Genomic DNA, 14,624 nt, shown 5'->3' with positions numbered 1-14,624 from the left:
GGAAGTCATTCTCAAGATGCCAATCTCAAACCTCTTTTATGTTTGATTCAACACAGTACTATATTATTATAGCTCTAGTGCCCGCTATACCGACTTCCGGTGCCACGAAGGTCGGTTCGAAACACGAAACAGCTCAAGGTTTCAGGTACCAGCTATTTGAATCATAATTTATGTTAATTACTTTCAATGTTTATGCATTATATTTTATTATTAAATCTATAAATTCACCTTTATCAAAACATTGAAAATTAATTATTTAACTCGAATATTTCTCTTTTCTAGATATTTTGTGTCTCTTTAATTATTGTCCATTAACGAAGATATTGAGGGTAGTCCAGACAACTTTCTGTTTATTGACAATAGTTTATTTGTTAACATTTTTAATTCAATAAGCGATTGGCTGATCACCAGCACCAGTGGTCACTGTCATCAATATACACAGGTGCTACAATAAATATAAACCACTCATTACATTGTTAATTATTGGGCCATCAACCCATGACCTAAAATGTTTTGTCCCTTGCACCTTATCGTACAAAAAAAAAACTAAAATAACATTAGTCATATAAGTTGTGTTAAATAACAAAATGGAAATGATAGCAAAGCGTTTAACAAGCCTCTGAGCTCGGCTTGTGTTGCAAATGTATTCATTTCAGTTGTAGAGAAAATGCTTTTACATTTTCATAACATTTACTTATTTTTAAAACTCAAGTAGATAATAATTTATTCCAATTACGAAAAATCATCATTTATGTAGGTATTTCATTCGTTGAAAAGCCATCTTTTAAATAGTAACCTAATCAAAAGCTTTGCGGAATTATTAGAACGACAAGGATTTTTTGTCATTGATTACAATTCATTTAATAGAATTATATTAGTAAGGAGTTGAGTCACCATCGATATTATTATTTTTATTCCTCTTGAATTTATGATAAACACATTGTTCTTTTTTTTAAACCGGCAAATTGCATATATATATTTATATTTGCCCTATATATTTTAGTCTAAAACTGTAAATTATTGCTACAATCACCTCTATTGTAAAATTCATGATTTTTATATTTCAACTGCTATAGAAGTTTTTAAAAATTCGCATACAAAGAACAATAGATATATAAAATTGTAAATGCTCAGTTTTACATACAGTAAACTACTATGAAACTATGAGCGAAACATTTCTTTCAAAAAAAATTTAATACTAACTTTACGTGGTGATATGGTTTGTGCAAAACCCCTCTGAGTAGGTACCACCCGAATATCATATAGTCTACCGCCAAGTAGCAATGCTTAGTATTGTTGTTTCAAGGGTGAGTGAGCCAGTGTAATTATAGGCACACGGAACAAAACATCTTAGCCCTCTCTTAACTCAAGAAGGTATTGGTGATGTAAGGACTGATTAATATTTCTTACAGCGCTAATGACTATGAGCGGTAGTGACCACTTAACACCAGGTGGCCGTTTGCCCGTCCGCCTAACTATAACATAAGAATTAAAATACAAAATAAAATATAATTTTAATTATATAGAATAAAATATAAAGATATATTTAAAAAAAATAAACATCAAAACAAGCAATATGAATCTACATTTTTGATGATATCATATCAGTAGAAATTTTTAACGAAGAATGTTTACTAAGTATACACCAAATAATATCGGTCACGTGTATACCAAATGTTCACACAATCATAGCTTCCACTTCCTTTATAAATAATACAAGTGTGTGTGTAAATAATACTCACGTATGTATGAGTGCGTGTCAGGTCGGCGAGTACGGTGAGGGGTGTGCCGCGGTCATGTGGCACTAGGTCATATTCTTAGACATCCTCTGCCCACCCTGTGTGAATAATTATATCATAAAATATGCATATAAATACGTACAGCTTTGTCGTACTTTTAAATATGCAATAATTTTCATTACATTTTTGTACTTTAGGTGAGATGAGTGTATTTTTTATATTTTATGTAATTGCAACGTTTACATATTTCTACATATATATTATTTCATGAATTGTGGATTAATAAACATAAGTTTTATATTTTGGACAATGAAAAATATGCAAATTTAAAAAGTAAAAACGTCTGATTTATCGTTCTACTTAAATTAAGTTGGTCACATAATATTTACCCGCGATCGAACATTATTCATACTTTTATCCCAGATTAAGCGAAAGGTAAAATATGCGAAGGGTCGGCGGGACAAAACATTTCCTACATTAATCTACGAACCAAATATTTAAATAGTATATGAGATTAAGTGATCTCATAACTTTTTATTAATAAATGAGCATCGCACAGAAAATAATTTGTAGTACATTTATTTTGATAAAAAAAAAAAAGAAAATGAAACTTATATTATGCAATAGATATCCGTTATAGTTTTTTTTTTTTTTTGTTTAATATAGCAAGGTTGACGTGCAAATCGGCCCCTTAATGGTAAGTCAAGACATTGGTGCCGTAATAAATATTTTCCGTTCCTTACATAGCCAATACGTCACAACCTTGAGAACTAAAATGTTATGTCCCTTGTGCTTATATTTACTCAGGCTCACTGACCCCTCCAACCGGAACACAGCAATTCAATATATTGGCATTTGGCGGCGGAATGAGTGGGTGGTACCTATCTTGACAATATTGCAAAAAATAAATACGTAACACGAAGTTTATATGTCTAAGAGTAAGCGAATTTCGCCAAGAAAAAAACATTAGAACTATTGAGACATCCTTAGGTCGAACGTTTTGATTCTCCCCAGTGTCATAAGCTGTGACGTCACTGGAAATATGACGGATGGTAGTTACAATATTAAGCTCGTTGACAAAAACGCCATTGTTTGAAAACAAAAACAATGTTATCCATTGTATTAAAGGATGTAAACGTTTCTGTAATTTTCGAATGAATTAATTATGTGAATATACGACTTCAAGATTACTTATAATCTTTTATTAAAATTCATTTATGGTAACCTTATTGCAGTTACTGAACTTTTTCGAAACTATTCGCTTATGTATCTGTAGCAATAAACAATTACATACATTTTTATTAGATTTGAGTTTTCTGTATTTACATAGTTTTGGTAATAAATATTCTGTTCACTATCATATTCGTAGATATACGGATAGAGAGAATTTATAGTATTTAACTTAACACAAGGAACACTGGATGGAAAACAATAAATTTTTGGAGATAGCTTATGTAATATTTAACAAATTCCTAATTAATAACATTTTAAATATTATTACACCTTAAAATATATGCATTAACAATACATGTAATATCCCCATAAAATAATCCTAATCATATCATAATCCTCCCCGAGAGGAAAGGCGGGGTTTGTATACATTGTCATTAAATCGTTTATATTGATTAAAATGTTTTATTTGCATTACCGCTTAAAATAAACTTCGGTTGATGGTTCAAGATTGTCTGGTTAATTTATATTTTTCAAAAATTACAACAACCCATATCCATACTTAGAGTTATGTAATTCTGTGTCACATTGTGGTTTGAACGGTTTGTAATAGTCGGTGCAATTATAGGCTCTCGAGAAATTGCATTAAAGTTGACGGTGTAAAAATGCTCTTCTTACAGTTCCCATGTCTACGGTTGATAGTGACCACTTATCCGCCATCCTTCCTGTTATGAAAAAAGACATACTTCAGGTTTTCACATTCTTTTTAACTATTTATGAAAAGTATATCCAAGAATTTCTTCAAGTTCTACGAAAAATTATAAAATTGCTTCGTCTAAATATAAATTATATAATAGTCATTAACATCAGAAAAACACCAAGGAAATTGGGCAATTCTCCTCAGGGAAATTTAAAATTCCGTGATTATTCAGTCTAAAGTAGGGTCGCCATCTAAGTGGTGAAATCAAGGACAAAATGGCGGAGAATTCGGACCAACTCACTTAAAACAGGATGCTTTACCTATATGTTTACGGACGTAGGTTTTAACGAATCAATCTTTGTACTCTTTATACAAAATAGGTGTTATTTTCTTATGCTCCAAATGTTTTTAAAGAATATAATTTTATTTTACTTACTTAAAATTTATCTTAAAAGGATTTATCGGAGACAATCTCACAAATGATATCCGGTTTAACTTATGACATCAAAAATAATCTATCCTAATATTATAAATGCGAAATGTCTGTCTGTCTGTTACTCTTTCACGGCTAAACCGCTTCAACGAATTCGATGAATTTTTTTATGAAGCAAGCTTGAATCTCAAGGAAGGACATAGGCTTACTTGGTGGTAGGGCTTTGTGCAAGACCGTCTGGGTAGGTACCACCCACTTATCAGATATTCTACCGCCAAACAACAGTACTGAGTATTGTTGGGTTCCGGTTTGAAGGGTGAGTGAGCCAGTATAACTACAGGCATAAGGGACATAACATCTTAGTTCCCAAGGTTGGTGGCGCATTGGCGATGTAAGGAATGGTTAATATTTCATACAGCGTTGTCTATAGGCGGTGGTGACCACTTACCATCAGGTGGCCCATATGCTCCTCCGCCAAACTATCCCATCAAAAAGGCTTTTTTTGTTATATCTAACATCAGACAACTAACACATAAAACGCGAGCGAAGCAAGAAGCAACAACAAGAAAGTAATCAAAAAGAACTATAAAGAAAACGAGGTGGGTATATCTTGCTTTCTTTATCCTTCATTTCAAGTTTTAGGACCTGTTCTTGGATAAGAATAAAGTTGGTCACCTTAATCTCAAGTAAAGTAACTAAAAGCTTTAGAATTATTCTGCATCGGATAAATTTCCTTCGATTATTTATTAATTTTGCTTCAAGCAACAACACGGCCTTTGTACACTCTTGGCTCTTAATTACACCAATCCATAACATGTACAGTTATAATCTATCTATTATTTTACGTTGACTTTAATTACCATGAATATATAACACCTGTAAACATTAATTAGCTATTTCAATGATATTTTGTGTGAAAAGTAGTTGCCCAATGTAAAATGACCTTAAAACTCCTGATTAGTAAATATCACTATACAATACAGCTCTTAATACTAAGTACCATATCAAGTACAAGTACGCAAATTAACATGTTTAACATGTTACTGATACTGTTACAATATTGTGACCTCCAGGGACGTCAGACAGATGTGAAACATTGAAATTGATGATTATTGATAACAGCGAGCTCGGTTGATATCCCTTGTGTTATTGGGCTATTTTAGCTATTGGGCTATTAGGCTATTTTCGTACCGTGACGTAATATAATATAAAGAAAATAATTTTATAATAACTATAAAAGGAAAACTTAGTACGTACTAATATTAATTAGCGAAGTATGGATATTTATCTACCTAGGGTACGAATAGCGACTTATACCGGAATATAGTAAGATTATCATTGATGTTATAACTTAAATATGAGATTATTGGCTAGGAGATACAAGTACCCTTGCTTTTAGACTTTTATAGACGTAATATAATATGAAGAAAATCATTTTATGGTTACGATAATGGAAGAACGTAGTACGTAATTCTAGTAATGTGTGAACTGGGAAAAGCGTCACATCCGATTCAGATATGATCTTATTTTGTGAGTTTAATACATGGCTATTAAGAAATATATAATATGGACTCCAAAATAAACAGAAGAACTCCAAGAAATATTTGCACAGTTATTGTATATCAATAAGAATAATTTGGATATGATGATAATGAGGACTACCAACTTTCTTTGTAAAAAATGTTATATTTAACTTTTTATAAGGATCTTTTTATGTTTTTATTTTTTTTGTCTCCGCTTAATATCAATGCACAGACAAAATTAATTATTCTAGGAAGCTGAAATTTGGATCGGTTTGTTTATACAGCAAGCATCCTCTAACGAGGTATTTTTGAAGTTACAATTTTAAGGGGGAAATTCTATAGAGATAGTAAGGGTAACTTTGTATGAGTTTTAGCTGAACGAAGTTGGGTTGGGCAGTACCTTATAAATGAAACATGAGCAGGCTCTAAGCACGAATCTCAAATGAGATAACTTTCCCTTTCTACCCTTATTCGACCATCAGGAAATTATTTGAAATGCCGTATCAATTGGCATTAATGTGGACATTATATGACGTTCTCTGTATTTTATCTCAGGAAGAGAAACAAAAATGTTACCAGGTGGCGCTGTGCAGGATCTGGATAGCCAGTGGAGGCCTGCGTTTGAACATTTGTTTAGTAAATGTTGGCAGAGACACTATCTGAATAGAAAATGTATCGAGGCCCACAACATCTTAACAATACGATTTTTACGAAGACTTGTTATCGTCTGGTATTGGATACTTTCTGACACGATATTTAGTCACAAAAAAAAAACAAAACGGTGAATTTGTCGAAACACTGTCTCATTTTACACAATATTTTATGATATAGGTAAGCGGACGAGCAAATAAGCCACCTGATGGTAAGTGGTCACCACCGCTGTAAGAATTATTAACCATTTCTTACATCGCCAATGGTCCACCAACTGTTTTTATACTGGCTCACTCACTCTTTAAACCGAAACACAATAATCCTTGGTACTGCTGTTTGGTACCTACCCAGATGGGCTGGCACAAAGCTTGGTCCAGACAAAGACCAAGTAGACACATAGTGTCATCTGAAAACGTATACTTCAATCTTTTGGCCAACATTTGACGTATATTTTATCATATTTCATTTAAAGCGGCTTAGCCAATGAAAAAAAACGTCGAGCCCTGATGAGCGAGACACACTCAAAAAAAAGTTTCATTTGAAAATAGAAGATGAGATAAGCAATCAGACACTGTTTACGTTGATAGATACTTTTGTTTTTATTCATACAGCTGGTTATGCACAAATAAATCTTTTATAACACGGAACTATGTAACGTTAAAAAAATAATGTTGAACTTTATTTTTCACGATAAAGAAAATTCTGCTACACTTTACCCTTTCGCTTGAATCACTTTGCAATTTAAAGTGTAAATAAATACAGCAACGTTAAAAGGCAATTTTACCAACAATTCACGATCTTAAGTAACCATTTATTCGACGGCGTACGAAATAGCTTGTCATTCAAAATAGGTTTATTTAGGAAATAATAATATATATTTGTATATGAGGTCAATTATTTACGGAAATCAATTGAAAGACATTTAATTACACTTTGTTAAAATATTCACAGTTGAGGTTAATTATAAATAAATTTTAATTCTTAACTTCATGTAACCAAATTAGTACTTTGCCAAAACAAACTATAACACACAACTGGTATTTTTAAAATTCGTTTTTAAACGATTAAATAACGATTAATATGCTTTAATCTTCACTCTTATTTAATCTCTCTACAATTATTTAATTTATATTAATGTTTATAAACTAAAATCATATGAAATAAATGATCTGAGCTATATTGAAAATGAGTAGGCACAGGCGTATGGTCACTTTGTTTTAAGCTATTTAAAGATAGAAAGGTTACGAACAAATAAAGTGGTTACCTCCGCCCATATACATTGGCGCTGTGAGACATATAAACCATTAATACCACTGTCAAAAAGCTACCGATGTATCTTAGATTTTTTGTTCATTATTACACTGTCTTAGAACCAGACTAGTTTGGTGGCTGTTAAGTGGAAGGTGTGTACCCAGGCTTTAATATTAATTAATACAATTTATAATAAATAATTTTAGTTTCTAAATTATTCTGTAAATAGAATAAAATATTACCTACGTAACAATGATAAATTCAACCCAGCACTAACACTGATTTGATGTACGGTTTATTTAAAACGTCATAATATCATCACATAGGTACTTGCGACACAAAATCACGCACATGAGAAACAGATCAACTTTGAGAATATAACGCGACAAAATTAAACTTCAACATAAATAAAATACGCGACCTCAGACCGCAGGTCTACGTTTAATTTAGTACAGTTTTGAACTTGGTATAGTTTTAGTTTTATTTATTTTGTATAGTAGACTCTTTCGCAGATTGCTATCGACTGCCTAGGCCCCTTGACTGATCATCCATTATCATTTGATAGCCCATCTCCGTCCGCGTGTCATTGTGCGTAATCGCATTCAGTGACGAGCTGCCGGTTCACGGCTTATGAACGGCACTGATCAGTGAGTCGGTGAACCCTTGACTAGGATAGATATCACTTTTGAATAAGACTCATTAAAGGCTTGAATATGTATATATAAAGATAATCTAATTGTGGATAGGTAAATATATTCGCATCTATCAGTATAATTAACACAAAAATTTATATTAGATTTTTTAAACTATGAATATTTTGTGCACCTGTTTGTGAACAGCAGAATATATATTTTGTCAATAAAAAAACTTGCGTATAATTAACTAATTGGGTGTTACGGCTTATCAAAATTTATCAAGTCGACCGTGAACTGCTATAGGCATCGGTTAGATAAAATACTGTGGTGTAATAAGTTCGTATATAATACTCAAGTACAAAATGGAATGAATTATTAAATAATGGAGCAATAAATCCAAATATATTCAGTATAAAATAATCCAATACTTACAATACTATTGAATGATTGAATTTAGTTCCCTCGTGACCTTTATCATACGGAACATACCAGAATACTCTAAATAATCTGTGATAAATAGGCAGTATGTATCCGCCTTTACTTAACCAACACTAGTTATTTAAAGAAAAAAGTGTGACGTAATTTTTCAAGGGCAATAATTAAATTCCTAGTATTGTATGTCTATAAAAATATCACTCATCGTATAAACTAATCAACCGTTGTATAACTGACGTCGAAAATAATTCGAACAAGAACAAGTTTAATACCCTGAATCAAATGGGTTTAGCTGGAAGCCATCCGAACGATGCTGCGAGCGCGGTAGATAATTTTACAGACTAAGATATCGATCCGACTTACTATATTTAGACTCTTCCTGTTGCCCCGTCAAAACACCGAAATTGCGATTCCTTATAGGTACGGTAGGTAAGCACGTTTACGGTTTTATATATGTTCATCGAACAGTAATTTTATAAATATTATAGGATCTGTTTTTTTTTTTTTTTTTCTTAATTATATATTTACTGCTCAGGGTGATTGTAGCGATATAGTACAAAATGCCATGCCCGTATTCAAATTTAAATCTAACTTTTAAAACACAATAAATCATCAAAATCTCTCCAATCGTTTTTGTGATACCCGACATTTACTTGGTGGTGGGATTTCATGCAAGCCTGTCTGGGTAATTACCACCCACTCTTCGTATGTTCTACCGTCAAGCAGCAATACTTAGTATTGTTGTGTTCCGTTTTGAAGGGTGAGTGAACCAGTGTAATTACAGGCACAAGGGACATAATATCTTAGCCCATCCGCCTACCTACATCATAAAAAAAAAAAAAAAATTTGAATTACAAACATAGTCCTTACATTAAATCATTTTCATAAATATTTTATACAAAAATGTGTCATATAAATAATAACGGTCTTCATAAATCTCGCGTTTTAATTCGCATTGTTGTTTTGGAATGGAGTGTTCAGCCTCCAAATAAAATGTATTCTTTATGTCTTATATAAATACTGTACTCAGGTACTAAAATAGTAATTACGCTAACATAGAATTCTATTTTTCGCCCTTCTTCGTCCGCGTGTTGGGAAGTTGTAGGTTTTAGGTATAAAAAATTAAGCTTCTTAGAGGTTCAAGCTTCCTTCTTTCCAAATTTCATCACAGTAGTATTTAGAAAACGTAACAGACAGACATACAGCGTTACTTTGAAACTTATGCGAAATATTCTAAGCTATATAATATTTTTCGTAGGGACTTTTACTGGTCTCTTTTTTAAAGGGTACTTAATTGTTTTAAAAGGAAATCTATACTTCGTTAGGGAAGGTATTCTACCTTTTCCTAAAAACATTGTAACTAAAGTGTAAACTATGGAATAGGATTTTTTTTTATTATTAGGAGCATAAGGCTTAGGTTTTCCTTTGAAGTTCAGTAAAATTTAAGTATTTGTTTTGGTTATGATTTATTTATAGAATTTTCGTAATTCTTATTTAAAACGGAATGTTTAGCAATTATTAAAAATGGAATAAGATTAAAGTAAACTCAGATTTACATTTATAATATTCGAAAGATTTCAGTAATACTTGAAAATGCTCTCCTTTATTATACCTGTAAGAAATGACGTATTTACAGAATATCCTAAATCGCTCGAATTGTACTGAATACTTTTGAAAAAAGTTTTGAGTTAAGGCTCCTTCTTGAGCAATTTATTGTTCGCCATGCACAAAGAAAGACAAGACGAGAATTCTGAAATCGCTATATCATTTTTTTAATATATTATGTTAATACTGCTCGACTAGTAAACTCTCGTTATTTTCATAGTATTATGTTTTATGTCATTTTGCTTTGGGGTAACGCTACAGATTTTGAAAATCTTTACATCCTACAAAAAGAACTATGCGATCTATTTTTTGTTTTTGCATTTTTACATCTTCGGTTTAACAACGAATTCAAACTTCAAATTCGATATACTGAATATATCGAATATATTTATAATGGAGTTTTGAAGTTCGATAAAAACTTTATAAAACATATTTCTACCGACCTTAAAAAAATTGATTTTTGACCCATTGGAATGATTCTCCGGAGTTTTTTTTTTACCCACCACAGGAATTTGAAATATTAAGTGTGAATGGCTGCAGTTTCCTGGTTGAGTGTGTCCAGATAGCTGCTGGGGCAACTCCAAGGGTGGCATGCCTGTTCCCTTAGATATAAACAATATCCACGTGTAGCTGGAAATTTGGTGATGTACCCACTTTAATTTTTTATACAAACTTAGTTACACTGGCCTGGCGAACGGTGTACTAAATAATTAAATATACAATCTTTGAATCGTCAGTGGCGCCTAAATTTTAATATTTAATAAGATAAATTATAATGCATTAAATTTTCAAACATTCCTTTTATCCCAAGTTTTTTTTTTTTTTCTCGCTGGAAAAACGCGTTACGCGCTTTCCCCCACGTGATGGAAAGTGGGGGGGGACTCCCCGGAGCCCTGAACGCCGAGTGCGCCCAGGTACGCCGCGTTTACCCACTAAAAAACCAGCGGTACCCTCTCCGTCTTCCGGCGGGCGCCACGGGATCGCTTGCGCATGCTACCGTGACGTCCTGACGGTCGGCCCGCCTATGCGGCCCTACAACTCCTAGAGGGGGTTCTCGGGGTACTGAGACCCCCCCTAGTCCCTGCGACGCCTATTGAGGCGGGGGGAGAAGGTGCGCGTAGCGCTTCTTCCTCCTCCCCGGTCGTCTTCGGCGGAGCGGGTCTGCAGCGGCATCCTCCTTCCGCTCCCGCTCCGCGGCTTCCTTCTGCGACATCATCCCAAGTGACCCACGCTGAGTCTAGCTGGCATATTTTTTAATTATCTATAGTACGAAAGTTGTAACTAAATTAAATAACTAAACTTATTGTAAGATTTATAAAGTTTGGTTTCTACAATTAAATAGTTATATAACAAAAATGTTTTCTTCAAATCCATACCCGCAGAAAAAGGTAACAGTGGCTTGTCTTATCTTATCTTGGAGTTAGAGAATCTCTTTGGGGTGATTTTAATAAAGTAGGTATACTTACAGATGCCACAATATGTTCACAACAATTTTATGTACATTCACAATAACATAAATCTTTTTAAAAGAAACGATACGATACGGACACGAGGAGGAAAGATAAACTAATAACACCGAGTTTGCGACTTCGCTAAGTTAATACATCCTTTTTGGGGTACGGTATTCGTTTCGATAATAACATTTCACAGTTATTTTTAACTTGGCCTATTAAAAATGTAAAGCTCATGTAACAAAAAAAAACATTTAAATAAGACATATTACTCAATACTAGATTATATTAATGATAAAAAAGCAACTAAGAGAAATTATTGCTTTGTCGAGGTATAATTATACAAATTTAATTGTACTTTATTAACATACTCTGTGATTAGAATGGAGGTCAAGAATAACTACTGAGTTTCTTACCGGTTCTCCTTTTTCAAAATATTGATGTAACCTAAATCGGTGCGGGAACAACACATTTATTTAACATATATTTTCTTTATATAAATGTAATGTTTTTGATATTTTTTGGTGTTTGTATATTTTTAACCATGCGTATGATTATTTACCTGAATTTATTTCAGATATTATTATTTTAAAGTACGAATGGAAACGAACGAAGGTTGTAACCATTTCGAAGTCTTGATAATTGCTTTTAAAGTTCGAGACCCAAAAGTCTGTTCTTGCTGCAATAAAACAGCTAATTTTATGGTAGGAAAAATTGGAGTGTCTGTTTTATTGTTCTTGACAGCTTGCAGCTGTGACATTTAAAGGCATTGTTCTCAAGAGGGTAAAGAAAGGATAACGTTCTTACCTCTTCAGGAAAATACAGCATTTTATGTACTACTTTTATATCATGTGGATTTTTTCATTCCAAATATTTTTTTCTTAGTTTTGCACCCTGAATAGTATTTTTTTTATTAAAATTTTTAATAAAAAAAAAAATACTTACATAGAGGACATGTATGAGTATATACCAAGTAAAATAAAATCGTTTCTACCGCGATGAAATGATCACAAGCTTTTTGCCATTTATTGACCACAATTTTGAACCTCAGACCAAGATATTTGGAACTTACGTTTAATCTACAGTATGTCATAAAAGTATAAAAATTAAATATTAAACGAAAGAGAGATATCATTTATAAATTATACCTGAAATTAAGGTAGAGTTTTCTAAGCGAATTTTTCTTTATGGAATGGGACCATATATTTACATTCATATTAATTCGTTCCACTCTGAAGCTCAAACGTCTCTTTTCAACGAATGCGATTCCCTTAAATTGAATTAATCAAGACATATATAATTCATATGATATAATATTAGATTCACCGAAAGGAACTGTCCGGGTTTTTTTAATATTTATTGGCATTATCAGAAGGTAAAGTATTTCTTTTGATCCAGAAATAATTTCAAGATTATATTTCACTAAAATAGTGATCTGAAACGATAAGACGCCTGGTCTTGCAAACATCGTGGTTTCAAATTCGGTTTAAGCATTGCAATTTCTCTTACTTCATTTGTGCTTATAATATTCATGTCACGATCGATGGCGAAGGAAAACTTCGCGTCAGATAAAATTCCACCATACGTTTATCGATATTTAGGGGTGTACAGTGAAATCATATTCTCCAAACTTTATCCTTTAGAATCCGAGCATTTGCGAGCAGAGGGGTATTTGCTATTTCTATATTTTGACTTTTAGATGAGAAAACTAGAGATGTAACGAATAGAAAAGCTAAATGTAGGTATGATGTCGCTAGGAAGGTATATCAGAATCACCTACAGCTTAACTCTGAAATTTTCTAGTTACCAAAGTACAGGTACATATACCTTTTTATATGTGCTTGTGAAAAAAATTACGTGTATATCCACCAACATATATTAGAGCGGTGTGTAAAATAAACTCCAAACTATCTCCTCTTTACTTTGCTTTATATAACTTATGACACATTTTTCATTCCATCAAATACTAAAAAATCAAAATTGTGTCGTTAAAATTAAATTGATTTCGGGAATGTCATAAAATTATATTAAGAAAAAAATCAGTCAAAAGGTTTTATGTGTACGTGTCAAGTCCAAACCGTGTATTCTGACTGCGAGAATACAAACATTTGATTTACTTTTTATTTATATTTTATTATACAATTTAATGTTTGAATCTGATATCATTCAAGAATATTCCAGTATTTTTATCCGAAATGGAGTCTAAAAATCCAGGTTAAACTTTATTTATTCCATATTTAAAGAAACAAACAATATCTCGGGATAATCCCGCTTCGTATCGCAGCTCACCGGACTAAGTCTAATTCCGGTCTACGTTTGAGGTAATAAAAATAGCATAAAACAAAAACATTGCGCATAACCGAACTAACGTGTGCCGTTAACCTACAAACATAAACATGAAGTAGCCATTTCAGTATACAGACACAATGTAATTCTTTTGTTAAAAAAATACTACAAAAGTCATTTTAGAGCTACCTCGAAATACACTTACGTCATTATTTGATTCATGCCGGCATTTTAATAATAGACTGCGGCTCATTTTTTGGTAATGCCTAACTAACTTTACTTGGTGGTAGGGCTTTGTGCAAGCCCGCCTGGGTAGGTACCACCCACTCATCAGATATTCTACCGTCAAACAACAGTACTCTGCATTGTTGTGTTCCGGTTAGAAGGGTGAGTGAGCCAGTGTAATCACAGGCACAAAGGACATAACATCTTAGTTCCCAAGGTTGGTGGCGCATAGGTAATGTAAGGAATGGTTAATATTTCTTAGAGCACCTTTTTCTATGGGCGGTGGTGACCACTTACCATCACGTGACCCATATCCTTGTCCGCCAACCAATGCCATAAAAAAAACTAAACTAAATTACAAAACAATCATACATAAAGTTAGACCAGAAAATGCAGTATGACTTGAAGATTTTAGTTTATATTAATCTACAAACGTAACTGTGCTTCGCAGTTTCAATCGCTTTAAATTAATATTTTAATAAATTAATAGTTAACATTCATAGCGATAATTACGACAATA

General features: G+C 32.6%; 1 protein-coding gene across 3 annotated transcripts in view; it reads right to left on the bottom strand.

Annotated features, from left to right (window-relative positions):
- Positions 1-14,624, bottom strand: part of LOC113399937 (slit homolog 1 protein) — a 67,839-nt gene that overhangs the window by 15,706 nt on the left and 37,509 nt on the right. The window contains exons 1-2 of one of the 3 annotated variants that reach the window (XM_026639245.2): positions 7,710-7,874; positions 1,743-1,837 (exon numbers count right to left, since the gene is read on the bottom strand). The gene's annotated coding sequence lies outside the window, so the exon portion shown is untranslated. Of the gene's footprint in view, positions 1-1,742; positions 1,838-7,709; positions 7,875-14,624 lie in introns of those variants that run through there. The other 2 variants (XM_026639246.2, XM_064215494.1) reach the window with 2 other exon arrangements.

The sequence above is a fragment of the Vanessa tameamea genome, chromosome 8, assembly GCF_037043105.1.
Source record: "Vanessa tameamea isolate UH-Manoa-2023 chromosome 8, ilVanTame1 primary haplotype, whole genome shotgun sequence".
In the NCBI taxonomy this organism is placed as follows: domain Eukaryota; kingdom Metazoa; phylum Arthropoda; class Insecta; order Lepidoptera; family Nymphalidae; genus Vanessa; species Vanessa tameamea.
Note: the sequence above shows the minus strand (reverse complement) of the source record. Positions and strands in the feature narration are given on the sequence as shown.